At 38.4% G+C, this 27,618-nt stretch overlaps 1 protein-coding gene across 31 annotated transcripts in view; it reads left to right on the top strand.

The window, feature by feature from the left end:
• The window catches only part of LOC309631750 (uncharacterized protein), a gene marked incomplete at its 5' end in the record, with an annotated part of 60,205 nt that overhangs the window by 21,587 nt on the left and 11,000 nt on the right, over positions 1–27,618 (top strand). For 7 of the 31 annotated variants that reach the window (XR_014246474.1, XR_014246479.1, XR_014246480.1 and 4 more), the window contains 4 exons: positions 14,830–14,901; positions 25,774–25,847; positions 26,383–26,534; positions 26,839–27,212. The exons of 3 other annotated variants lie outside the window; for them this stretch is intronic. Of the gene's footprint in view, positions 1–2,988; positions 3,536–6,214; positions 6,280–10,860; positions 11,030–14,829; positions 14,902–25,773; positions 25,848–26,382; positions 26,535–26,838; positions 27,213–27,618 lie in introns of all 31 variants that reach the window. 21 more of the 31 variants (XR_014246476.1, XR_014246486.1, XR_014246493.1 and 18 more) reach the window with 13 other exon arrangements.

Below are 27,618 nucleotides of genomic sequence, written 5' to 3'. Positions count from 1 at the left end.
CTCCAGCTGGGAAAAATCTTTATAAATCTAGGCCAGAAGTTTGTATCTATCATTTCATGTTATCTTCTGTCATTGACTAGTTACCTGTTCTTGGGCAAGTTAATTCATACTAGGAAGTTTCTTTATTCATAGGGTTCTGAAGACTTAATCTATGGATAAAGGTTTTTCTCTGTAGTTTTGTTTTAGTTCTTATTTGAAATAGAATTAATCTCAAACTTACAGGAAAGTTGCATGTACAGTATAATTCACTTTTTTTCCTAAGCCATTTGAGAGTCTGTTGCTGACGTGATGCACCATCACCCATGAATACTTCTCTGTGTATTTCCTACAGTGACATTTTCCTACATAATCATAATAAATATATTACTATCTAATCCTCAAACTTCACCTACTGTCTTAATATGTCCTTTACAGAAAAAGAATCCAGTCCAAACCATGTGTTGCATTTAGTTGTCATTGTTCTTTACTCTTCATCAATATGGAAGAGTTCTTTCGTCTCTTCCTTCACTTTCTAGACCTTGACATTTATGAAGATTACAGACCAGTTTTTTTTTCTAATTTTTAAAAATTTTTATTGGAGTATAGTTGATTTACAATGTTGTGTTAGTTTCAGGTGTACAGCAAAGTGAATCTATACATATACATATACCCACTCTTTTTTAGATTGTTTTCCCATATAGGCCATTACAGAGTATTGGGTAGAGTTCCCTGTGCTGTACAGTAGGTCCTTATTAGTTATCTGTTTTACATATAGTAGTGTGTATATGTCAATCCCAAACTTCCAGTTTGCCCCTCCCCCCCTTTATCCCCTGGTAACCATAAATTTATTTTCTACATCTGTAACTCTATTTCTGTTTTGTAGATAAGTTCATTTGTACCCTTTTTTTTTTATATTCCACATATAAGTGATATCATATGATATTTGTCTTTCTCTGTCTGACTTATTTCACTTAGTATGACAATCTCTAGGTCCATCCATATTGCTGCAAATGGCATTATTTTGTTCTTTTTTTAATGGCTGAGTAATATTCCATTGTATATGTATATCACATCTTCTTTCTCCATTCATCTGTCGATGGACATTTATGTTGTTTCCATGTCTTGGCTATTGTAAATAGTGCTGCTATGAACATAAGGGTGCATGTATCCCTTCGAATTATAGTTTTGTCTGGGTATATGCCCCGGAGTGGGATTTCTGGATCATATGGCAACTTTACTTTTAGGTTTTTGAGGAAGCTCCATACTGTTTTCCACAGTGGCTGTACCACTTTACATTCCCACCAACAGTGTAAGTCCCTCTTCTGTACACCCTCTCCAGCATTTATTTGTAGAGGTTTTAATGATGGCCATCTGACCAGTGTGGGTTGTTTGGTTTTTTTTGTTGTTGAGTTGTATGAGCTGATTGTATATTTTGGAAATTAAGCCCTTGTCGGTTGCACCATTTGCAAATATTTTCTCCCAGTCTATAGGTTGTCTTTTCATTTTGTTTGTGGTTTCCTTTGCTGTGCAAAATCTTATAAGTTTGATTATGTCCCATTTGTTTATTTTTCCTTTTATTTCTATTGCCTTGGAAGACTGATCAGAGAAAACATTGGTACAATTTATGTCAGAGAATGTTTTGCCTATGTTCTTTTCTAGGAGTTTTGTAGTGTTATATCTTATATTGAAGTCTTTATGCCATTTTGAGGGTTTTTTTGTGTGTATAGTGTGAGGGAGTGTTGTAACTTCACTGATTTACATGCAGCTGTCCAACTTTCCCAACACCACTTGCTGAAGAGACTGTCTTTTCTCCATTGTATATTCTTGCCTCCTTTGTCGAAGATTAATTGACTATAGGTGTGTGAGTTTATTTCTGGGCTCTCTGTTCTGTTCCATTGATCCATATGTCTGTTTTTGTGCCAGTACCACACTCTTTTGATTACTGTAGCTTTGTAATATTGTCTGAAGTTTGGGAGAGTTATGCTTCTGGCCTTGCAGAACAAACTGATTCTTAGTCTCCTTCAATGACTTTCAGATGAGCTTATTTCAAGTTTTAAGGTCCAAAGGCACTATTAGTTGGAGGAGAATTGACTTCAGGAAATATACTAATACCTCTAAAGTTAAAAGTTAACACATAGAAAAGTTTGTCTCGTTCATTCATTCATTCACCAAATATGTGTTAAGCTCATAGGTTTGGGCAGTGCACCAGGCTAAATGCTGAAAAGATAACCACTAAAGGCTGGTCCACAATCCCTTATCTACAATTTGGAAGTTTTCAAAGCTGCAATTTTCTTCTGAAATTTTGTGCCAAAATTCATTTGGTTGCAAAACTAGGTCTCAGCTAACATGAGGCTTTTTATGGTCTTTTTTGTTTCCACTCAACTTGAATGTTTATGTATGTCATTGCCAAAATATTTATGTATTTGACTGAAAGGTAAAGATCTAGACCCACTAAGGGTATTTCATCTTAATGATTTATGCATCATTTTACCTTTTCAGAAGGTTGGGGGGAAAATCTGATTCTGAAACATTTCTGACTCCAAGCATGTCAAATAGGGATTGCAAATCTGTTCCCAAGGAATTTATAGACCTGTGCACATTAGAATCACCTGACCAGCTGTTAAAGTGTGTCAGTGCTCAATTGTCACTTAAGATCTTTTAAAACGGAAGTGCTGGGCTGGCATCAGTATTTTTTTTAAACTCCCCAGGTGATTCTAATATGTATCCAGGTTTGAGAGCTACTGTAATTGACATATAAATGATGGGATACTGATTGGGTGACTTTGGGAGCGCCTGCCAGAGTTCAGAATCCCATCCTTTAAGGGTATGCTGAAAAAGTGCAGTATGTTGAGAAGAGAGTGACCAGGAGAGTAGAGGGGGTGGACATTATGACCTAAGAAATCATGATATCAGAAAATAACTCAAGTAATTGGAAATATTAGATGGAGCAGAAAAGACTTAAGCAAAGTGTGTATAATATCAGCCTATAGGATTTGATTTTGTCCGCAGGGTTCCAGAAGATAAATCAAATTCTAGTTCAAAGAATCAGCTCTTGGTAAAAGGATAAACAAAATTGACAAACCTCTGGCCAGGCTCACCAAGAAGAAAAGAGAGAAGACCCAAATAAACAAAATAAGAAATGAAAGAGGAGAAATCACAGCAGATACCACAGAAGTACAAAAAACCATAAGAGAATGCTGTGAACAATTATATGCCAACATAGTTGACAAGTAAAGGAAATGGACAACTTTCTAGAAACATACATCCCAACAAAACTGAATCAGGAAGAAATACATAACTTGAACATACCAGTCACTGGAAATGAAATAGAATCTGTAATAAAAAAAACAAACAAACTACCTACAAACAAAAGTTCAGGACCAGATGGCTTCACTGGGGAATTCTACCAAACACACAAAGAAGAACTTGCACTGATCCTTCTAAAACTCTTCTAGAAGATTGAAGAAGAAGGGACACTCCCAAAGACATTCTATGAAGCCACCATCACCCTGATACCAAAACCAGACAAAGACACTATCAAAAAAGAAAATTACAGGTCAGTATCTTTGATGAATGTAGATGTACAAATTCTCAACAAAATATTAGCAAACCGAATTCAACAACACGTAAAAATGGTCATACACTACAACCAAGTTGGATGCATTCCAGGGTCACAAGGGTGGTTCAACATGCAAATCAATCAATGTGATACACCACATCAACAAAAGAAAGGACAAAAACCACATGATCGTCTCAATAGATGCAGAAAAAGCATTTGATAAAATTCAACATTCATTCATGATAAAAACCCTTAGAAAAGTTGGTATAGAGGGAACATATCTCAACATAATAAAAGCTATTTATGACAAACCCACAGCTAACGTAATACTCAACAGTGAAAAGCTGAAAGCCTTCGTGCTGAAATCTGGAATAGGGCGAGGATGCCCACTCTCACCACTTCTATTCAACATAGTATTGGAAGTCCTAGCCACAGGAATCAGACAGACCAGTTTTATAAAATGTCCCACCGTTTGTGTTTGTCTAATATGTCCTCACCACTAAATTTAGGTTCTGTGCCTTTCTCAGAAATATCACAGAAATAATGCCAGGTTCCTCTCATTGAATCCTATCAGGTGGCACAAAACTTTGATTTATCTCATTGTATTCATTGCTGCTGTAACAAATTAGCACAAATTTAGTGAGTTAAAACCACAAAAATTTATTTTACATTTTTGGAGATCAGAAGGCTGAAATGGGTTCACTGGGCTAAAATGGAGGTATCAGCACGGCTGAATTCCTTCCGGAGACTTTGGGGAAAATCTGTTTGCTTCCATTTTTAGCTTCTAGAGGCTGCCTGCATTCCTCAGCTAATGGCTCCTTTCCATCTTTTTTTAAAACAATTTATTTATTTTTGTCTGCATTGGGTCTTAGTTGCTGCATGCAGGCTTTCTCTAGTTGCGGCGAGCGGGGGCTACTCTTCGTTGCGGTGTGCGGGCTTCTCATTGCGTGGCTTCTCTTGTTGTGGAGCACGGGCTCTAGGCATGCGGGCTCAGTAGTTGTGACTCCGGGGCTCTAGAGCGCAGGCTCAGTAGTTGTGGCACACGGACTTAGTTGCTTCGCGCATGTGGGATCTTCCTGGACCAGGGCTCAAACCCATGTCCCCTGCATTGGCAGGCTGATTCTTAACCACTGCGCCACCAGAGAAGTCCCTCCCTTACATCTTTAAAAACAATAATCACATCACTCTGAACTCTGGTTTCATCATATCTTCTTCTCTGACTCCTTCTCCTGACCCCCTTTTCCACTTTTAAGGATCCTTTGATTACACTGGATTCACCTGGATAATCCAGCATACTCTTCCCACCTCAAGGTCCTTAACCTTAACCACATCTGCCAAGTTCCGTTTTCTATTTAAGGTAACATATTCACAGGTCTGGGAGTTAGGATGTGGAGTTTTATGTAGGGGTGCATTATTCTACCTATCACACTTATTTTTGATAATGTTCACTTTTATCACCTGATGAAGGTGGAGCCTGCCAGTTTTCTCCACTGTTTCTTCTTCCTCCTTCCCTCCCTCTTTCTTTTTCTTTTTTAAATATTTATTTATTTATTTAGGCTGCTCCGGGGCTTAGTTGCAGGCACGTGGGATATTTGTTGCAGCATGCGGACTTCTTAGTTGCGGCATGCGAACTCTTAGTTGTGGCATAATGCGGGATCTAGTTCCCTGACCAGGGATCGAAACTGGGCCCCCTGCACTGGGAGTGCAGAGTCTTACCCACCGGACCACCAGGGAAGTCCCTCTGTCCCTCTTTCTTTCTCTCTCCCTTTCCTTCTTTCTTTCTCTCTCCCTTTCCTTCTTTCTTCCTCCCTCCCTCCCTTCCTTCTCTTCCTTTCTTTCTTTCTTTCTTTGACTCATGGGTTTTTATGGATTATAAAATAAAATTTAAAATTGTTATTTATAAAAATTATAAAGTCAGTAAGCAAGCAAACAAACAAACCTCTTTTCCAGGCTCATTTTGTACTTCCCTTGCCCCACTTTATGAATTAGCCATTTCTCCAAAAAGCTCTGGTTCTCTTTTAGTGGAGGGCAGTATTTAGAAATCAAGAACTGGGCACTAAGTGTGGTCATTACTCTTGGAACATTGCTGTTCCCAGGCCTCTCAGTGGACAGAAATTTATAATGTCAGCTCAAAGAGACTTGTATAAGAGTAGTTATGGAGCTTTATTCATAAAAGCTCAAAGCTGGAAACAGCACAGATGTCTACCAACAGGAGAGTGCATGAAAATTGTGCTATATTCATACAATGGAATGTTGCTTAGCAAAAATTCAAAAAATAAATGAACAAATGATCATGCTATCACATGGATAAATCTCAAAATCATTTTGTTGAGTGAAAGAATCCAGACACAGACAAGAATACCCTGGATGAATCCATTTACATGAAGTTCAAGAACAGACAAAACTAAACTATGGTAAAGTAGACCAGAACAGTGGCTCCCTGTGAGGACTGGAGTTAAGTGGAAGATACACAAAGGAATTTGCTACCGTTATGAAAATATTTTCTCTTAATGGGAAATTGGTTATACAGTACATCCATTGAATTGTGCATGTAAGATTTGTATATTTCACTGTATGTAAAATTTAACCCAACTAAAAAAACAAAAATACATAAGTGGTGGGCTGACTCAGCTCAGCAGAGAGCCTTTTATGCCTTGTCTTGCTCTTTCTTCCTAGGAACAATTACGTAACGTTGAGTGTGGAAGCCATGACATAAGGAGGGCAGAATTAAAAGATGGAATGTAAGTTCCTTATAACTTTGTAGGACCACATAGCATTCCCCAGCTGTGTACCTCCAGAATTTGTGTGTGTGTGTGTGTATGTGTGAGAGAGAGACAGAGAGACAGACGGAGACAGTAAAACACAGAGACAGAGAAAGAAGAGAGAGAAAGAGATTGAGATCCTAATGGGTTTTAGCTATTATAATTGAGCCTCGGTTCTAGCAGCCCAAACCATTTCCCAATGGATAAACTTCCCCTGATCTCTTTTTCTCTCATCTTGTTTGGTTAGGAGTACAGTATTTCTAAACCTAAATGTACTTTAAGTCCCGAGGGAGAATTAAGCAGTTATCACACATGACAGTAATTGCCTGTCCCTAAAGCGTGATCCACAGAATGTCAGTGTTACAAAAGAAAGATATTTCATATCCAGATAAACTAGATTAGGCTTTTATGTATGAGTCATTATAAATTATTGAGAATTGTAAATTCCCACCAGGGGAATACATTCTACTCATTTCTGAAGTATTTCTTAGTCACTGAAGCATTTTTTCCATGGTGCATTGGGCTGGATCAGAATATATGTTTGGAAACATCGTCCAGTGTGAGACATGGAATAAAATGCTAGCTGTAAACAACATTTCTTGGGATTGGCCATCTTCCCCACCTACCCCTCCTCACTTCAGTAGGTTATGTAGCTGGCTTCAATTTGCTGTCATAGACCAATCTTACTTAAAGAATGTGTTTCTTGCCTTGGCAGAACTATAGAAAAGCTCCCTAAGACAGAGAGATAGAAGAATTTTAAATCCTCTCAGTGCAGTGGCCTCACATCTGTCCTGCCTGTTTTGCTCTTCCCTTTCAGTTCCTTAATTCCTGCTGATCTGGGCTTCTGATCTGATGTCCAGGGCTTATGTAAATATTGAGCATGCACACAGCAAAACTGTAGCAGGTACCATTCACATAGATGGTGATGTGAAAGGCACCCCCTGGAATGTACAGTGGGGCAGCCCTAGTCCTACTCTGACTCTTGGTTCCTGCCTGCACTGTTTTCTCACCGACTCCATGTTCTAGGTTTCACTATGCATGAATTGTGACTTCTGTTCGCTTTTCTAGTTTCTCACTCTTTTTGGTTTTCTTATCCTTACTTTCATCTTGTATATGTTTTTGAGCTTCTGATATATTCATCTGGGAACAAACTATGGCTAATTTTTATTCCATATCCAGGTACTAACCCTTCTTGATCATCCCCCTTTTTCTCACAAATTCTCTTCTGCTTAAAATAGTCTTTTGCCCAGATGACAGTTCAGAGACATCTGAGGGAAGGCTAAAGAAGGAGGAATTTTTGAAATTCAAGGTTTCTGTGTGTTGTGAATACTTAGCAGGGAAGGTGAGCTCCCTTCCTTCTCAGTAAGACTTTAGATTGTTTGTTGAGAATTAAAATTTTAAAAAGATCATAGAACAGAATAGAAAAATCTTCTCTAAAAAGGAAGGATGGTTGCCCAGCAGGTAACATTGAACTGTAACTTGATTGACTATATTTAGTAGCTAAAGAAAGAACATGACAGTCAGATGGTGTGGGGGCTTGGCCAGCCCTGAAATTTCAGAAAAGAAACAACGATTGACTGTGCATAGGGACAGGACACTTTGGCCCAGAGGCAGCATAGAACTGACACCACTCATTCCAAGGTTATGGTCACCAAGAAATGTTTTGATTATAATTTAGCTTCCCATGTATTGTTCCTATAGGTAAAGGATATGTAGGCCATGGCACCCAGGAGCAGTAAACCTTTCCTTTGCAAATTAATATACTTGAAATGGAGTTTATGTGTCAGTCTTTACGAGCTGGATTAATGAAATGCTGCATGGTGTACTGACAAATCAGGTTTTTTTGCTTTTTATTTTTTTTATAATGAGAGCCTCTGGGAACTACAGTTTTGTCTTTTATTTTATTTTATTTATTTATTTATTTATTATTTATGGCTGTGTTGGGTCTTCGTTTCTGTGCGAGGGCTTTCTCCAGCTGTGGCAAGTGGGGGCCACTCTTCATCGCGGTGCGCGGGCCTCTCACCATCGTGGCCTCTCTTGTTGCGGAGCACAGGCTCCAGACGCGCAGGCTCAGCAATTGTGGCTCACGGGCCCAGCTGCTCCGCGGCATATGGGATCCTCCCAGACCAGGGCCCGAACCCGTGCCCCTGCATTGGCAGGCAGATTCTCAACCACTGCGCCACCAGGGAAGCCCGGTTTTTTAATTTTTTATTGAAGTATAGTTGATTTACAATGTTGTGTTAATTTCTGCTGTACAGCAAAGTGATTCAGTTATACATATATATACATTCTTTTTAATATTCTTTTCTATTATGGTTTATCTCAGGATATTGAATATAGTTCCCTGTGTTAGTAGGACCTTGTTGTTTATCCGTTCTGTATATAGTAGTTTGAAGTTACTGCATCTGCTAACCCCAACCTCCCACTGCATCCCTCCCCAATCCCCCTTCCCCTTGGCAACCACAAGTCTGTTCTCTACGTCTGTTAGTCTGTTTCTGTTTCACAGATAGGTTCATTTGTGTCATATTTTAGATTCCACATAAAAGTGATATCATATGGTACTTGGCTTTCTCTTTCTGACTTACTTCATATGATAATCTCTAGGTCCATCCATGTTGCTGCAAATAGCATTATTTCATTCTTTTTTATGGATGAGTGTTATTCCATTGTATATACGTACCACGTCTTCTTTCATTAATTAATTAATTAATTAATTTATTTATTGGCTGTGTTGGGTCTTTGTTGCTGCACGCAGGCTTTCTCTAGTTGCGGCGAGCGGGGGCTACTCTTCCTTGCGGTGCGTGGGCCTCTCATTGCGGTGGCTTCTCTTGTTGCAGAGCATGGGCTCTAGGTGTGTGGGCTTCAGTAGTTGTGGCACGCTGGCTCAGTAGTTGTGGCTCACAGGCTCTAGAGCGCAGGCTCAGTAGTTGTGGTGTGTGGGCTTAGTTGCTTCGTGGCATGTGGCATCTTCCCGGACCAGGGATCGAACTGTGTACCCTGCATTGGTAGGCGGATTCTTAACCACTGCGTCACCAGGGAAGTCCCTACCATGTCTTCTATATCCATTCATCTGTCAATGGACATTTAGGTTGTTTCCACGTGTTGGCTATTGTGAATAGTTCTGCTATGAACATAGGGGTGCATGTATCTTTTTGAGTTATAGTTTTGTCTGGATATATTCCTAGGAGTGGGATTGCTGGATTATATGATAATTCTATTTTTAGTTTTTTGAGGAATCTCCATACTGTTTTCCATAGTGGCTGCACCAGCTTACATTCTGACCAACAGTGAAGGAGGGTTCTCTTTTCTCCGCACCCTCTCCAGCATTTATTATTTGTAGGCTTTTTAATGAGGGCCATTCTGACCAGTGTGAAGTGGTGCATCATTGTAGTTTTGAGACAGATCAGGGTTTTGAGCTTTCAAGACTGACAGCGAAGACTTGTGAGGCATTTACCAAGGTCACGCCACCTTGTGGGGAGCTGAAGGAGTAGCTAGCTACTCTACCCTAGTCATCTTTTCTCCAACCGCTGCCATGCTTGTGAGCACATTTTCTTCAGATTTCTTGTCTATGGAACTCTGATTAGTCAAGTGTGTAAGTATTAATGCCATACCAGTACCCATGTACTTTCACCATCTCTGTCTTTTTTCCATTTTGGGGTGAACATATCAACAGGAAACAGAGGGATATTATGATCACACGTGGGAATTTAGATAAAAGAAAGGATTTCCTAACGTGTCCTTTGAAAAGTTTTGTTGCTTTATTTTTATTTCAATGTAATTTTATTTATTTATTTTAGGAAAAGAGTTTAGGTACCAGTTTGCATGAAATAGCTCTTTGTCTAGTCCACAGATCCTCAAGTTTATTGTTCCCACTGATATTAAATGTATGATTCTGAGCAAGGATCTCTGCCAGTTACTATTTAGGTTTGGGGGTGGGTTTTCTCTCACAAAATTAGGCGTGAATATAGGAAACTGATGTTTATTTATTTAATTTATGCAACTTCCTCTGAGTTTTGCTAAATTCCTGATTCCACATTGATAAGAGAAACCTAGGTAATTTCCTTTCATTCCAACCTTTCTCTGTGGAGACATCTGTATCAATGTACAACTGTTTTAGTTGCTGTGATGTAGATAACCACCCAGTCTCTTCAGCATCATAATCTGTCCTATGTTTAGATTGCCAAAATAATTATCTTGGCTGTGTTACTGTGTTATTCAGTGATATTTTATGACCATAATTAAATTGTTTAGATTTCAATTGCCCATAATCTAAGTGAAAAACAGAGTATTTGATGGATTAACTCATTGATGATTATAGTATTATGTGGATTTTTGAAAGGATCACATTCCAACTCATATGGGAGAATACTCTTAGGTTTACTGCCAGAAATGAGTTAAATGAAACTTTTCAACTTTAACGTGAGAGAAAAGTCCATGTGGAATGGCTACAAGAATAGATCTACTTCTAATTTTGTTAACGTTGAGAAAGTTAAACTTTCCACATTGAGTAGCAGTCATTCAGTGGTACCAAATTGTCACAGATCACTTTTGTTTTACTAGGATCAAGAAAGCTCGTTAGGGCAGCAGCTGGACCAGGGCCTGCCTGCTGAGCCTTTTTAGCCTCCCCCCAGAGTCATGTAATTTTCTCTGGAAAGCTGTGTTAGCTCAGACTCCAAGTTGTCTGTATTCTGATTCAGAGAAAACTCAGGGAGACCAGATCATCACTCAGGTACTAATGCTGTGTAAAGTGTTTCTCAAACCCCGGTAATATAAAACAAATCTCCTTCAGAGAAACCAGTTTCCATGGACCCTCAGTGATGACAAATATTATTATATAAATACAACCATAAAACTAGATTTAAGCTCTTTATGCATATAGATCTTGCACATTCATAATCTCAAAGTAAATTCACAAATTAAATACAAAAAATAATGAAAACCAATTCAGTTCAAATTAACAAGACTTAATGAGAAAGATGCTATTCCTTTCCTAGAAGGACATTGTTACTTGCAACATAAATATGGTATTGAACCATATAATACACATTCTTTTGAATTTAGTATGCCTATCATTTGATCACTCAATTCTTGTGCTACATTTCTCTATTGGAATCATTTTGCAACCTCAGATATAATCGCTGCTGGTCTTAGTGAGCTCCCTGGTGGTGTGACACCCCACCCTCTTTCCCAAAGAGTCAGAGTTCCCGATAATCATACCCTCCTCAGGCTAGGGTTGCTACACTTCTCCAATCATAGTCACAACTGGGAAAGAGAGAAACCAAGAGTTACCCAAGTGGATCCCATAAATTTCACACTTATTCCTTCTTGCTGTGATTGTGTCACAGAACCCTACACCTCCTGCTTATCATGGTCTTTGCTGTAAGGTCTGTCTCTAGGTTGAAGGGGCAGTGGCTACAGAGGAAGCTCTTTTCATGGCTATGGGAAAGGTACAAGAGAACAAGCAGAGGGACTTCCCTGGTGGTCCAGTGGTTAAGACTCTGCGCTCCCAACGCAGGGGGCCCGTATTCAATCCCTGGTCAGGGAACTAGATGCCGCCTGCCGCAACTAAGAGCCCGCATGCCACAGCTGAAAACATCCCGCATGCCAAAACTAAAGATCCCACACATGGCAACGAAGATCCCGCGCGCCACCACTAAGACCTGGCACAGCCAAATACATAAATAAATTATAAAAAAGAAACCATTTATTAAAAAAAAAAAAGAGAGAACAAGCAGAAGTATGCAAGGCATATAGAGACCTAGGCTTAGAACTAGCATTCTATCATTTCTGCCCCCTTTGTTGGACAAAGCAAGTTACATGGGGTGGGGAAAGGTAGTCGGTCTCTATGATGCCATTAAAGCAATCAATTTACCCTCCAAATTAACAAAACAAATGAAGGCTCTACATGAAGAAAACTATCAGATTTTCAATATAAAATCAAGGTCTGAACAAATTGAGAGGCATAGCATGTTCTTGGATGAGAAGATTTAATTATAAAAAACTATTCTCAAATCAATTTATACATTTCATACAATTCCAATTAGAATACCAACTTGCATTTGTTTTGTGGGACTGGACACAGTAACTGGAAGGTTCATTTGGAAGAAAAAAAAATCTTAAAAACGTCAAGAAATATATCTAAAAGAATAGTGAGGGAGACTTCGCAGATATCAGAACATAGTATAAAGCCATTACAACCCAAGTAATATGAAACTGGCATAGTAGACAAATTGTTCATTCAGACATAGAGCAGGAAACATTAAAATTTAGCATATGACAGGAGTATTTTAATTCAGGGAGGAAAGGTTTATTTAACAATTGGTGCTGGCACAACTGGTCATCCATCTATAAGAAAATGAAATTGGATTCCTATGTTTCACATATATAAAAGTAAATTCCAGTTAAAAGACTTAACTATAAAAATTAAATTGTTAAGAATTTTAGAAAAAAATCTAAGAGACAACATTTACAGGCTATGGGGAGAGAAAGACCCTACTACTACTACTATTACTACTACTACTACTGCTACTACTAAATAAGCCTAGCATCTATTTTTTAAAAATTTACAATAAAAATTTTTTCTAGCATCTATTTTTAAAAATGGATATATCTGAGCATATAAGTACTAAAATTTTTTTATGCAAAATAAACTATAAGCAATGCCTGCAGACAATTTGGAACAAATATCTGCAAAGCAGATGATGGATTTAGCAAGGGTTAATAACTATAACATACAGAGAGGTCTTAAAATTTGACAAAGAAGACAAACAGAAAAATAAGGGATATGAATATGCAATTCACAAGAGCAAATCCAAACAGCCAATAAATATATTAGAAGATGCTCTAATGTGCTAGCAGTCATAAAAATGCAAACTAACATTGATACATTGCTTTACATCTCCCAGACTAGCAAGTACTTAAAAAAAAAAAAAATCTAAAAAGGGATAACAGCTATTGCAAGCAGAGATAAAAAACCAAGGGTACACTCATCACGCTAGTAGAAGTGAATTTTCATAGTCCACCTCTTTGGTACCCCAATGTCACATTTTTCTTCCCATTTAAATAACCCTCTCACTCTCTTCTTTAAAGTCCAAGGTCTCTGGGTGATGTTCATTCCTTTCCACCTGGTCTCCTTGTGTATCCCCAGCATCAAATGATGTAAAAACTTAAATACAAGTTCTTAATTTCAACACAGACATATGCAATAATTAAACATTAGCAGGAAAAATTGCAAAATAAGCTTCCATTTGAAAAGGGACAGAGTAAAAACATCCACCTGTCACTGGTCCACAGCAGACATTCAAACCCTGATGAGCAGGAGTGGCAAGGACTCTGGGGTGTCAAGGAAGTTGCTGCCAATCTAACAGACCTTGTTTCTGTTTTCTGGGAAATCCCTCCGTCCTTCCATTCATGCCTCTGTTTCTTCCTGAGGTGGGAGTAGGGGATCCTCCTTGTCCATCATATTTCGTGACAAGGAGTGAGGTCAACTGCCTAGTTTTAGCAGCTCACTTCTAGTGTATTTGGGGGCCTGAGGATGGCATTAGGGGCTGATTCATGAAACCGCCAATCTGATATGGGGATGGGGGTTGGGGAATGGGGGTACGATGTAGATAGGAGGGTAGGGGGAGGACCCAGAAAAGCAAGGAGTTTACCTGCTGGCTCCTTTCTGTGTCTCATCTCTCAGAGGATGTAACCTTGAGTTGTGTTTATCTGACCCCTCCACTGGGAACCCCAGAGTTCGTGCAGCTCTTCTGAGCTGAGGTGGTGGGAAGAGCCAGAGCCTCAAGGGGTACCTCCAGGTCTGGGTGGGACACAGGAACTTCGGTGGCCCTGTTATGATGAGCACAGCGACAGCCTTATCAGTGTCTGACCTTTACTTCCAGGGAGGCTGAGTCAGCCAGTGGTGTCGGGAGACACTGCCAAAGGTGTGGATAAGTCTGGATGCAAGTGCATCACTGTCCCATGTTGAGGAAGCACAGGGAGCCTGGAGGAAATCCAGTACCATCAACTACCACTCATTGAGAGGGCTAGGTCTCACATTATTCCCACCCATCTCATGCATATGCATATTTTTTAAATGGCTGTAATTGTAGGGCACATAATACTTAATATTTGCACACATGACTTTTTATTATTTGTGCAGGGTCTTACATTTTGTCTCTCTTAATTTTTATTCTGTTAATTTCACTGAAGAGTTGGTGAGACAGATAATGGAAAGGAAACCACCTACTCTGTAGTTCAGGCAGAAGAAGGAAGGGTGAGGAGCAAACACTTTTTTATTGGAGCTTGCTATGCCAGGAATTGCACTAGATTAGGCAAATATGTTAACTTGCTGGTTCTCAAGCTTGGGTATGTATCAGAATCACCTGGAAACTTTCAATAAAATGCAGATGTTCAGGTCTTATCCTATTTCAGTGAGCCTCTGTATCTTGTACTAACTTTTTGGGTAGGTCTAGTATGTACCTAACTTTGAATGCTTCCTGCATTAACTCATTATATCTAAGGTTGCTATCATTTCTCTCTTTACAGAAGCCCAAGCTAGGATTCAGAGAGGTTAAGTAATTGGTGTGAGTTGGCTGGAAGAGAGGGAGAACTTAAAAAGTAAGTTTTGCCTGAATTGGTGGGGAGTTTAGAAGCTTGAAGATCTTAGTTGATATTAATATGACATTACTCTTGCTCACAGTCTGGAGAAGATTGATGACATTATAGACAGGTATGCTTAGAAAAAAGTATTGCACATTAAACAAAGAAGCAAGAAAACATCCTCAGCGTTGGTTTGCCACCTTACATTATTAACCCATTTTTTTCATTAAACATTTTAAGTATTATTTGCACATAGTTAAAAAAAACAATGGAGAAAAAGTTTCTCCCTCAATATTAGATGTTTCTAATGCATCCTAAGGACTGGCATGGGGAGTGTTTATGCACTTTTTAAGACTTACATTTTAAAATGTATGTCGTTTTGAGTCATTTCCCGCATCACCCAATCCCAGTTTTGTTAGTTTTCCACTGCATATAGAATAAAATGTAAACTCCTTTACATGAGCTAAAACACTCTTCTTGATCTGGCCCTGCCTGCTTCTTCTACTATTTCTACCATTTCCTTTAACCGTATTTCACCTCACTGGCTTTTTGCTGTCTGAGGGTCTTGCATCAGATGGTTTTTCTGCCTGAAAGACTCTCCCCCGATCTTGTCTAGCATTCAGGTGTTACCTTAGATGATCTTACACAGTTTGTCCATTAGTCTGTTTTACTTTCTTATGGTGTTGATCACTATCTGAAAGTATCTTATTTATTTACTTGCTTACTGTCTTTCTCCTCCATTCACAAATAAGCTGCATAAGAATAAGGACTTTGTCTTGTTCCTCTATGTTTCCACAATATCTCGAAAAAAAAAAAAAAAAACAGTGCCTGGCACATAACAGGGCATAGTACATATTTGTTGAACGAAAGAATATGCCTTTCATACAGAGGAACAGACACACACACACACACACACACACACTCTAAGAAATTTACAACAATGGGATCATGTTACCATTAAAAAAATTAATTATGTGTCTTGGAGATTCTCCCAGAAAAACACACACAGATCTACCTAGTTCTTTTTTTTACGGTTTAAAGATCTCCAGGATATAAAATTTAGTTAAAAATAAAAAAGCAAAGGGCATAATGTAATACTATTTCTTGGATGTACTGTGATTCGTTTATTTAGACCCCCATTGATGGATATTTAGGTTGATTCCAGGAGTTTGCCATTTCAAAAATACAGAAATGAATATAATCATACTAGTGTCTTGGAGTACTTTTATCTCTCAATTTTAAAATTTTAATATTTCAGATGCATACATAAGCAATATTTTATCAGAATCACCATATTATGTGACTGTTATTGCTGGTGGGAGGGAGATATTATTAATTAAAATTAATACCTAAGGATTTTCAAAGATTGATAGGAGGATTAGGGAGAAATGTTCTTATTTACTTTAGCTCCAGATTTACTGTAAGTGATATTATTATATGTGAGATGCCAATTTTTAAATGAATTTCCTGGAAAAGAAAAAAGTATTTTCCTTATTACTCTGACTTTTGAAATAAAATCAAGAATTGGTTAATTTCTCAAGTGTAAAATTCAGCAGTGCCCATGCTTGCTGACCCATGAGAATTTCAAAAGGCTGGCTAATGCATTATTGATTGTACTTTTTCTATTAGTTCTAGGAAGTGGGCAGTCCTTGGGGTGGGGTGAAGGGTGCAGGGCCTAGGTGGATCATGCTGTGTGTCTCCTTCTCTGCTCCACCAGCCTTGTTAATCTAGTGATATCAGGTCACAAGGAACACAGAAAGCGAAAAGAGTTTTTAAAAGGGCTACAGCCTGAGGATGGTACCAGGAAGCGAGGAGAGGTGCCATCCTCCAGCGGAGCTTTGTGGGTGGGAATAAGATGCACTTCCGAAGACCGAGTGTATGTGAGACTCGGGTCCGGTTAGCCCGCAGAACCAACTCCTGCCTCATCCCATGGATGCTTCCTTGAATTACAATTCATCTTTCACAAGAGGAGAGAACAAGGTGGAGGACAGCTGGCCCACGGTCATTTATCTGATCCACAATAGCCTAGGTCGGTGTTTCCCAGAGGGTTACGTTTGTACCTCTTTGGACCTCTGGACACATTCCAATTTATCAGTCTTTATTTTAAAAGCATTCATGGAAGCCTAAGCAGGGCCTCCCACCTGTTGTTCCCAACCCCAAACTATATCTTGACATGTCACTACCCTTTGGGAAGCCACAAGTTACCGTAGCGAGAAGCAATAACCAGTTCTCTGAGACCTGGAAGGACCTGCCTTTCCTTGGTGGCAATTCCAGGTTTATTTACACACCCAACCCCAAGAAGAAAGAAGGCCAAAAGAGCATCTGTGTGCGCCTTATGCGTTTAAATGCTTGATGAATGCTTATACTTTTAAGGGTGGCCAAATGAGTACTTTGAGCCTTATCAATCTGGTTTAGCAATTCCTCCTTCCTTGGGGAGAAGATAGGGGTTGGCATAAGGTGGTTGGACTGGCAGATATATCTCCTCTTCTATATCTGGATTAAGTTTAAAAAGATTTTTTTCCAAGTGGAAATGCTAGAACTCGTTTAAGGAACAGAAGTCTGAAGATAGGGAATATTTTGAACCCACCTTGTTCTGTGTTCCTCACCCTTTTGTCTTTCTGAACTGCTTTAATGTAATATATATATATGTAACACAGATATAATGTGTATATATTACATTAAATACATGTGTATCTACATATTCATATATACCTTTTTCTTTCTTTTTCTTTAAGTAGATCTTGGGAAGTCCACATATAGATCTAAGTATATAACATGCTTGGTTATATGATGTCAGGAGTATTCTGATCTGTCTTGGGCCTTTTTCCAGTGCTAATGGCTAAGGTTCCATGAGCTGCCAGAACACCTCAGAAAGAAGATGAGGTCACTGGCTGAGACTCCCTTGCTCCCCACCCAGGACAATATTTCAGAATTGTAGATGAAAATCACAGTGTAAGATTTTTTCTCACCCATTTTCTTATATCATGGTGTTTACTATGGGAGGTTTGAATGGTAATTAGTGTAGTATTGAACTTTGAGGATATAATGAAATGTGGACAGGTTTTTAACCTATGTATGAACCTTTGCAGGAATGTTTGCCTTTGAGCCAGGATTGAACATCTCATTATTTATTCCCATGATGACAGTAGACTGAACTGCATAATAGTTCCAAAGATTCTGTCTGCCAGACTCTTGTCTATTTTCATAGTGTATTCAGAAGACTCTGAAAGGACCTGATACTTAGGAAGAAAGGGCTGGTTCAGTTAGTGGAGACTAGAGGCATTTGTTCATTTTCTGTTTGGGAATATTGCCATTATTTCACCAAGATGTTATAATAAAAAAGCTACTTACTCATTAAATGATAATGTAGTGTTTTCCCTTCAAAATGGGAAGACTGAATATAATTTTTTCTAAAGAACCCATTGTTAATGTTAATGATTTATAGGTCCTTTTATAACTTTGCTTACTGCTGATGGGGCAGTAGTGAGGTCTGAAAGTCCAAAACTTTACTCCCATAATTATAGATATATTCCTTCCAATAATAATGGAAAAATTGTTTATAAACATAATTTTATAAGTTTGTAAATGTAATTTTATAGGTAGTTGAATCATAATTAGGGCTCTGATGAATTATTCTATTTTGTTTGTTTCCATTTTATTTTATCAAGTTTTTTTTTTAAAGCTAGGTACATTTTTCCTCTATTATTGAGTATATTTCACCTTAGAAAGGGATAGTCACAGCTCTTTTATCCTAGAAGGAAGGGAGTAAAGAGGTGAATATTACAGGAAACAGGAGTAGATTGAGTTTTATGACCCTCCTTGTGACAAGGAGAGCCTAGAGCATATAGTACAAGGATGGAGCTACTCTTCCACGAAAGAGGGTATTTCTTGAGTCTGGTTTCAGATATCCCATCAGAAATAATGTTGTGAGCATACATGAGCACAGTACATAGTGAATATATATCTTCTCTACAGGAATAAAATTTTACATCAAAGACATATTTTCGTGCTTAATTTTTGGTTCTATGCTCTATTTCAAAGCTCCGAAATGACTTTAAAATTATTTTTGACTAAAAGATTTAAAAGAAAAATTGTGCATCTCTTGAAGGTTAGAATCAAAGAGTACGTCAGGCACTGGGGAATCACTGCAGACAGTGGTAAAATGATTTCAGATCTACATCACAGTATTCTTACGCTTTGACTAAAACTAGATTGAGAGATGGTGGCATAATGGGAGGGGAGAGCAGGTATTGTAAAACTCGTCAAGGAGGCAACGATAACGGGACAGAAGATTACTTTAAGAGGGGATATTTCATTCTCCTATCCTGAACATTCCAGAATAATGCTTTCTAGAGAATTTGCAAACAATTTATGAAGAATGACAACGTTAAGATGTCAGTGGTGACAAAGCTTAATACAAATCAGCATGGTAAAGGTAGTTGAGTAAATATGGAATATCCTTTAATACATAAAACAAAATTCCATGAGGGTTACCATGTCTAATTTTATGTTGTCATGAAAGGATGACAATAAAAAACAAATAACAAGGAGATAAGCCCACTTACTATTCTTTCTTAATTTTGTTGCTGTTCCTTCCTGCAAATCCCCTCAAAAAATGAATGATACCACAGCATGGCTTGAGATGTCTCAAGCTTTGCATTTCTTTCTCTCATTCCTCTTTTTCCCTTGGGCCAACATTATTTAATATTCTAGTTGTTTACCCCTTGAGTTAATTATCATGGGTTACAGAGACCAAGTTGTGCTATCTGTTGCATATCATTAAGTGGCTTCACTAAAACGTTAAATTAGGGCTTCCCTGGTGGCACAGTGGTTAAGAATCCGCCTGCCAATGCAGGGAACACGGGTTTGAGCCCTGGTCCAGGAAGATCCCACGTGCCACAGAGCAACTAAGCCCGTGCACCACAACTACTGAGCCTGTGCTCTAGAGCCCGTGAGCCACAGCTGCTGAGCCCACGTGCCACAACTACTGAAGCCTGTGCGCCTAGAGCCCATGCTCTGCAATGAGAAGCCACCTCAATGAGAAGCCCATTGACACAGCTAGAGACAGCCCGCGTGCAGCAACGAAGACCCAACGCAGCCAAAAATAAATAAGATAAATAAATTAAAAACAAACAAAATGTTAAATTATATTAGGTGAAAAACATTTGTCCATTCTGCTCATTTATCTACCATCCTTGCTAACTCTCTTTATGAAAAACCATTTGTGCAAAGATCTTGATGAGGGAAGAGAAGAAAGTCTTATAGATTATAGGTTTTATAAAAACACAGTTGATCAACTCCACCATTGTTGGCTCAGAGTGAACCCCTTGGTACTCAAATAGAGTTTGAGTGAGCTTATGGCCAGAGCTTCACTGCCTTGACCTTCATGGAAACTATGATCACACTGTCCAGGGAACATATACTAGTTTCCTGTTAAGATCGTGTTTGTTAAGCATCTGTTAGAAAGTTACTGACTCAGCAGGAGTGCCTCTACGAAAGGGCTCCAAATTTATACTCTGTGTAATTGGGCAGTCAGCGCGTGGACAGTCTCTGTGAGCGGCAGAAAAGGGTGGAAGTGAGGGTTGTTTGGAGGGTCATCTTCTGTGTCTGACCCTGGTTGCACTGGCTTTACTCTCTTGACAGAGCTCTAGAATAGGGTCGGAGATCTATATCCATCATGCAGTAGAGTTTCTTGTTTCCGGGCTCTGACGTCAGAGAGATCTGGATATAAATCCTGGGTCTGCTGCTTACTAGCTGTGTGAACTCTGAGCCTCAGTTTCCACATTTGTATTACTTTTTAGAGCTTTCGTGAGGATTACGTCAAGTCACGTCTGTAAAAGCACTCAGTTAAGGCTGGTCATTGTTACTTTAGTGACGTAAGGCAAAAGTAAAAATGCAAATCACGATGCTTCCATTTTTTCTTAAAGACTGGATATGAGCTATAGGGAGTGGAGGATGAGTGTGTGACTGGAGATAGCATTGGGGTACCCCCTAGGATTTCCCATAGCTCCCGGGGTTCGTGCTGCTCACTGGCTTTTCAACTCTTCTTTGCTTCCTTCTGTTCCAGAGCCTGAGTTGTAAGAGTCAGAAATAATGGACTGGTGCGTAGGTAATACTGAGGCGGCACGTACATATCCTCCAGCCTACGAGATATTTGCTTCTCAACAGACATAGATTTCATAGTCCAAATAGTCATAGCATTTTGTAGTCAAAAGGAAGCCAGAGGCTGTAAATCGATCCTGCTCATTACTGAGTGCAGAGCAGAGATTCTGCGATTAACTGTGTTGAGGCTTCTAAAGGATACCAGACTAAAGCAAATAGAAAATTTACTAAACACGGTGTTATAGGTTGGATTGTGTTCCCCCACCCCCAAATTCATATGTTGAAGTCTTAAATCCCCAGTACCTCAGAATGTGACTTTATTTGGGTATAGGGTGATTGCAGATGTAACTAATTAAAATAAGATGAGGTCATATTGGAGTAGGGTGGGCCCCTAATCCTATATGACCAGTGTCCTTAAAAAAGGGAAAATGTGGAGACAGACATGGGCACAGGGAGAACACCATGAAGTCCTGAAAGCAGGTATTGGGGTCATGCATCTATAAACCAAAGAGCACCAAAGATTCCAGCAAACCACAGGAAGCTAGGAGAGAGACATGGAACAGAGTCTGTAGCACAGCCCTCAGAAGGAACCAAGCCTGCCCACACCTTGATCTTGGACTTACAGCCTGCAGAACTGTGATACAATAAATTTCATTTCAGCCAGCCAGTTTGTGGTACTTTGTTTTGACAGCGCTAGTAAAGTAATACACACAGGTAAAATTATTTCCGTTTCTCTGAAACAGGGCTGGGACTAGGGTGAAGCAAATGAAGCACCTGCCTCAGGCACGACATTTAAGGGGCACTAAAAATACCCTTCAGTAATGAATATGCATAACATCTTCATGCAGTATTTAAAAAATTGAAATTAATGCAAAAAAATCAATGCCAAACGAATATCAAAAGTTTAAATAGGGATGGGAACAGTGGTAGCTTTGTGTTGAGCATATCAGAGCCTGGGGCAAAAGGAATGAAAAATTAATAATAAGATCATATCTTTATTTAAACTTTAGATATTTTATTCATCGTGGATTTTTTGATACTTTTGATGTTCTAAAATATTGCATAAAATATTATGTATCTTGATCTCTGAGGTTTTTGGCACTCCTTAAATTTTACATCTCACTTGCCTCACCCTAGTCCTTGCCCTGCCTCAAAACCATCCACTGAGGATAGGACCCTACTTTCAACACAGAGTAGGCTGAAACCTGTGTGATTCCCACATTCATTGTTTTGTTGTTGGCCAGAGAAATGAAGAAAGAGTGCTTGCCAGATAGTTCCTCCTGTCTTTCATGTTATCTCGAACACAAAGATTAACATGAAATTCAATTTCTCAACTCCAAAGTGATTCCCTTGCTGTCACCCTTTCTTCAGTTCCACTTTATTCTCACATTAATTGTGGGCAAAACTTCAGTACCATTATTAATTCTGCTGTCTCTCTTGTCACCCATATCCAGTTGTTAAGTCAGGCTAATTCTTTCCCTATCTCCTAAGTAAAAAGGGCCTTATTGTGCTTTTGTAAAATAAATATTAAAGAATTCATTGAGATATAAGATTTCATATATTTTAACAGGTATAGAGAAGAGAGTAAAAGATTATCAGTAATCTCACCATCCAGAGATACCTTTTCTCAGTATTGTAATGTACATTCTTCCAGACAGTATACATTTGTGCTTGCAAATATGTTTTCAAAAATGGGATTATACTATATATGTTTTTTGGTAGTCTTCTTAACTTGTTAATTGCCTTGTGAATTGTGTATGTCTTTTCATGTTCATAAATCTATGTGTAGAAAATAATTTTTAATGGTTTCATGGCATCCAAATAAATGGATGTACCTTCATGTATTTAACCAATATCCTGTTATAGAACATTAGCTTATATCTAGTTTTTACTACTTTACACAACACCATGATGAATATCTCTATACATGTACACTTAACTGATGATTTCTTTAGGCTAAATTATTAGAAGTAAAGTTATTGGGCCAAAAATGTACAGATTTTATTACTTTATTCCTATTGCTAAATTAACAAAATTTTGCTTTTACCATTGGTTTATGGAAGTGCCTCTTTCTCCTAGATCTTATTTGATGTTTTGAATATTTCACTTATTTTGTGAATTGCCTATTCATGTACTTTGTATATTCTCTCTTTCGGGTTGTTCATCTGTTTCAAAGTGGTTTTTTAAACACTTTTATTAAGGATATTGTTTGGATATTAAGTCCTAGTAATGTTATATACATATTGCTAATATTTTTCCAAGTTTACCAGTTGTCTTTTAACTTATGCTGTATTTTACCCAACCAGAAATGTTAAGTTTTATGTAATCAAAAATGTCAATATTTTCCTTTATTTCTTACTTTGGAATCATGCTCAGAAAATCCTTCTCCACCTCAGGACTATAAAAGAGTTTACCTAAATTTTCTTTTAGTACAGTCATAGTTTCATTTTTACAAGTACATTTTTCATCCATTTAAAATCCATATAAAAGTTCTGATGATTCTTTCTGTCAGTTTCTTTCTAATCTTCCTGCTACTGACCTGTTTTGGGCCCTGTATGATTGTAGCCATCTCCTATTTCTTGTCTTTTTAAAAAATATGTATTATTCATATGTGATCCTTTGGAAAAAAACATTCTGGAGACTGTCCATTGTTAGGAGGAAAAAAAAAACAAACCCTCAGAGCCCTCTAGCCAATTCTATTTTTCTAATCTTGGTACTCAATCTTACCTCTCTACATGAGCTTTCTACTCAAGATGGGCTGAAATAATCCTAGCCTCCCAAACACATCTCCTTGCCTCCGTGCCTCTGTGTATGCTGTTCTCTCCTCATGAAATGCCCTGCCCACACCCAAGCCATTCTTTTTTTTTTTTAATAAATGAATTTTTATTTTTTATTTTTTTATTTTTGGTTACGCAGGGTCTTAGTTGCGGAAGGCAGGCTCCTTAGTTGCGGCTCTTGGGCTCCTTAGCTGTGGCATGCAAACTCTTAGTTCCCCAGCCAGGGATCGAACCCACATCCCCTGCATTGGAAGGTGGATTCTTAACCACTGCATCACCAGGGAAGTCCCCCAAACCATTCTTTAAGACACCTCCAGGAAGTTGTTTCTGGGCACACTGTTCACAGAACCCTTGCCTGTTTGTGAAACTCCTATGTCACTTATATGTTTGGGTCCTAGTTGTATGCTGGCTTGCTTTATTATTTAACATTCTACTTGTGTGTTTTAAAGTCATAGATTTAAGGGTTTCAGAGTTGGGAGAGTCTCAAAATATGTCATCCAATGTGTTATCTGACATCAAAACCCTTCTACAATATTCTTCTAAATAGTCAATAAACTTCTATTTGATTACCTCCAATAATGGAGAACTCACTATATCCCATGACTGACCATGCCATTCCCAGTTACGTCTTAATGATTAGGAAAATCTTTTCTTATTAAAAGCCCTCAAATCTGCCTTCTTGTGTCTTTTGCTCTTGGAGGGAGTTACGGAAAGAACAGTAAATGTAGGGTCTGGAAAAACTAGTTTTGAATCTTGACTCCACTCGCTAATTGTTTTGTGATCTTGGGCAAAATGCTCTACTTCTGTTGGGCTTCAGTTTCCTCACTTGTAAAAGAGGGCTGATACCTACTTCATATTGTGGTAAGAATAGCATTAACTGAGAATTAAAGTAATTAAATGAGGACATATATGAAAGTCTCTGTCATAGATCTTAGCACTGAGTGTTTGATAAATATTTATTGAATTAGAATTTGATTTATCTTCCGGAACCCTGCAGACAAAATCAGATCCTATAGGCTGATGTTACATACACTTTATGTAAGTCTTTTCTTCTCCATCTAATGTCTGCAATTACTTGAGTTATTTTCTGATATCATGATTTCTTAGGTCCTGATGTCCACCCCCCTACTCTCCTGGTCGCTCTCTTCTCAACATACTGCACTTTTTCAGCATACCCCTTAAAGGATGGGATTCTGAACTCTGGCAGGCACCCCCAAAGTCACCGAATCAGCATCCTATCATTCTATATATCAATTACAGTAGTTCTCGAACCTGGATATATATTAGAATCACCTGGGGAGTTTAAAAAAATACTGATGCCACCCCAGCGCTTCTGTTTTAAAAGATCTTGAGTGACAACTGAGCACTGACACGCTTTAACAGCTGGTCAGGTGATTCTAATGTGCACAGGTCTATAAATTCCTTGACAACAGATTTGCCATCCCTATTTGACATGCTTGGAGTCAGAAATGTTTCAGAATCAGATTCCCCCACCCCCACCTTTTGAAAAGGTAAAATGGTGCATAAATCATTAATATGAAATAGGCTTGGTGGGTCTGGATCTTTCCCTTGCAGTCAAATACATAAATATTTTGACAATGACATACCTAAACATTCAAGTTGAGTGGAAACTGTAAAGACCATAAATAGCCTTGTGTTAGCTGAGATCTAGTTTTGCAGCCAAATGAATTTTGGCACAAAATTTCAGAAGAAAATTGCAGTTTTGAGAACTTCCAAATTGTAGATAAGGGATTGTGGGTCAGTCTTTAGTGGTATCTTTTTAGCATTTAGCCTGGTGCGCTGCCCAAACCTGTGAGCTTAACACATATTCGGTGAATGAATGAATGAGACAAACTTTTCTATGTGTTAACTTTAGAGGTATTAGTATATTTCCTAAAGTCAATTTTCCTCCAACAAAGAGTGCCTTTGGACCTTAAAACTTGAAATAAGCTAATTTGAAAGTCACTGAAGGAGAATAAGAATCAGTTTGTTTTGTTTTTTGTCATCTCAGGATTTTTATACTGGAAATATATACATATCAAATGACTGAAGACAGATGGAGAGCTTTTCTTATATGGGATTGAAGTAAGTGAACCAGTAAATGTTTTTTGCCTATTATGTGCAAAGCATTATAACATATTCTGTAACAATTGAGAAACGGATTAGAGCACAGCTGGAAAAATCTAAGTTGCAGTGAGAATCACAATGAAGGAATCTGAAGAATATTTTGACTTTGAATGACCAACATTGTAAGTCTAATGTTTAATCAACATTAAACAAGGTAGAATGGCAGGAGTTTACACATATTAACACAATTAAATTGTAAGAATCAGCAAGCATCAATCAATTAACCAATCTGTCTCCAGTTCTCTTTGCTTTCAAAGTAGAAAGTCTCTGAAGAAATGAGATCTGTGTAGACATTTAGCGCAGACTGGGGTGCTCTCAGCCGTTTAAGAGGAGGCATTGGAGTGGCATTAAGATGGTGGTCTTTACTGAGTGGTTCCCTGAAACATTTTTACCGGGAGGAATCTACTTCCTAACTTAGACATTGTATTAATCAGGGTTCTCCAGTGAAACAGAACCAATAGGATGCATATATATTCTGATTATGTGTGTACAGAGATTTATTATAAGAATTTGGCTCACGTGGTTATGGAGGCTGGCAAGTTCAAAAATCTGCAATGTGGGCTGGTACACCCAAGACCCAGGAGAGCCAGTGATGCAGATGAAGTCCAAACTCAGTCTGCTGGAGGATTCCCTTTTCCTTGGGAGGCGAGTGTTTTTGTTCTGTTCAGGTCTTCAACTGATTGGATAAGTCCCATCCACATTATGGAGGGCAATCTGCTTTACTCAGAGTTCACCAATTTAAATATGAATCACATTCAAAAATACTCTTCAAGGTGATACATAAAATTAACCATCACAGATATTAATGCAAAACAACCTCCCCTCATCTCAATATTTAACTTTAATTGATTACAGTTAGATTTGACTACAGTTAGATTTTTTTTTTCAGAGTCCCAAATGCATATTGCTTTATTTCATAGATTTGTTTTTTTGTTTTTTGTTTTTTTAGATCTGCACGTGTCTACCAAGCTCCCAGGAGATGCCAGTGCTGCTGGTCTGAGGACCATACTTTGAGCACTCAGGGGCACTATTTTATGCTCCTACCTTCAGAGGGAAACAGTGTATAGCAGAGACAAAGGAATCTTTTCCTGAGTTCTGAGTTTCAAAAGTTTAGGTCTTTGGGGGAAAAGGGAAGAACTTAGGAAAAAATGTAAAGATTGGAGAGAAGTCATGATACAATTGGACTGGATTGCAAAGAAAATCAGTGTCCCTAAGAAGACCCCTTCTCCCTCCTACCCTCCCGCCACTCCCTGGTTGGGAGAAGCAGAACTCCAAGAGAAATGTGGGGAATCTATGGGGAGTTATAAGATTCATTCATGCCAGGTAGGTGGGAATTTATAAAGGAAATTAATTAGCCAATGTAAGATGTGTTTCATAAGTTTTTTTTTTTAAAACTATGTTAATGATTTGTTCCGTGCTTACTCTGTTCTAGGCAGGGGCCAGCCAAGAGTTTTATGTATTTTATTATTTCATCCTCACAACAACCCCATGAGCCATGGGGTAGCTACTTCTATTATCTACATTTTCAGCAGAGGTTCAGTGATGTAAGGGGTGTCCTGCCTATCCCATGGTTAATAGGTAGAGGACCCAGGATTTCTGATGAGATTTTTGTGGGGATTAAGTGAATTGATATTTGTATCTGTGAGCCAACTGTGCCTGGCCCATAGTAAATATTATATAAATGTTAGCAATTATTATTATGATTCCTTGATTTTAGATTTTAGAAGAT

This window comes from Balaenoptera borealis (genome assembly GCF_965194805.1).
Source record: "Balaenoptera borealis genome assembly, chromosome: 7".
Classification (NCBI taxonomy): domain Eukaryota; kingdom Metazoa; phylum Chordata; class Mammalia; order Artiodactyla; family Balaenopteridae; genus Balaenoptera; species Balaenoptera borealis.
The sequence above is the reverse complement of the archived record's forward strand: the minus strand, read 5'-3'. Positions and strand labels throughout refer to the sequence as shown.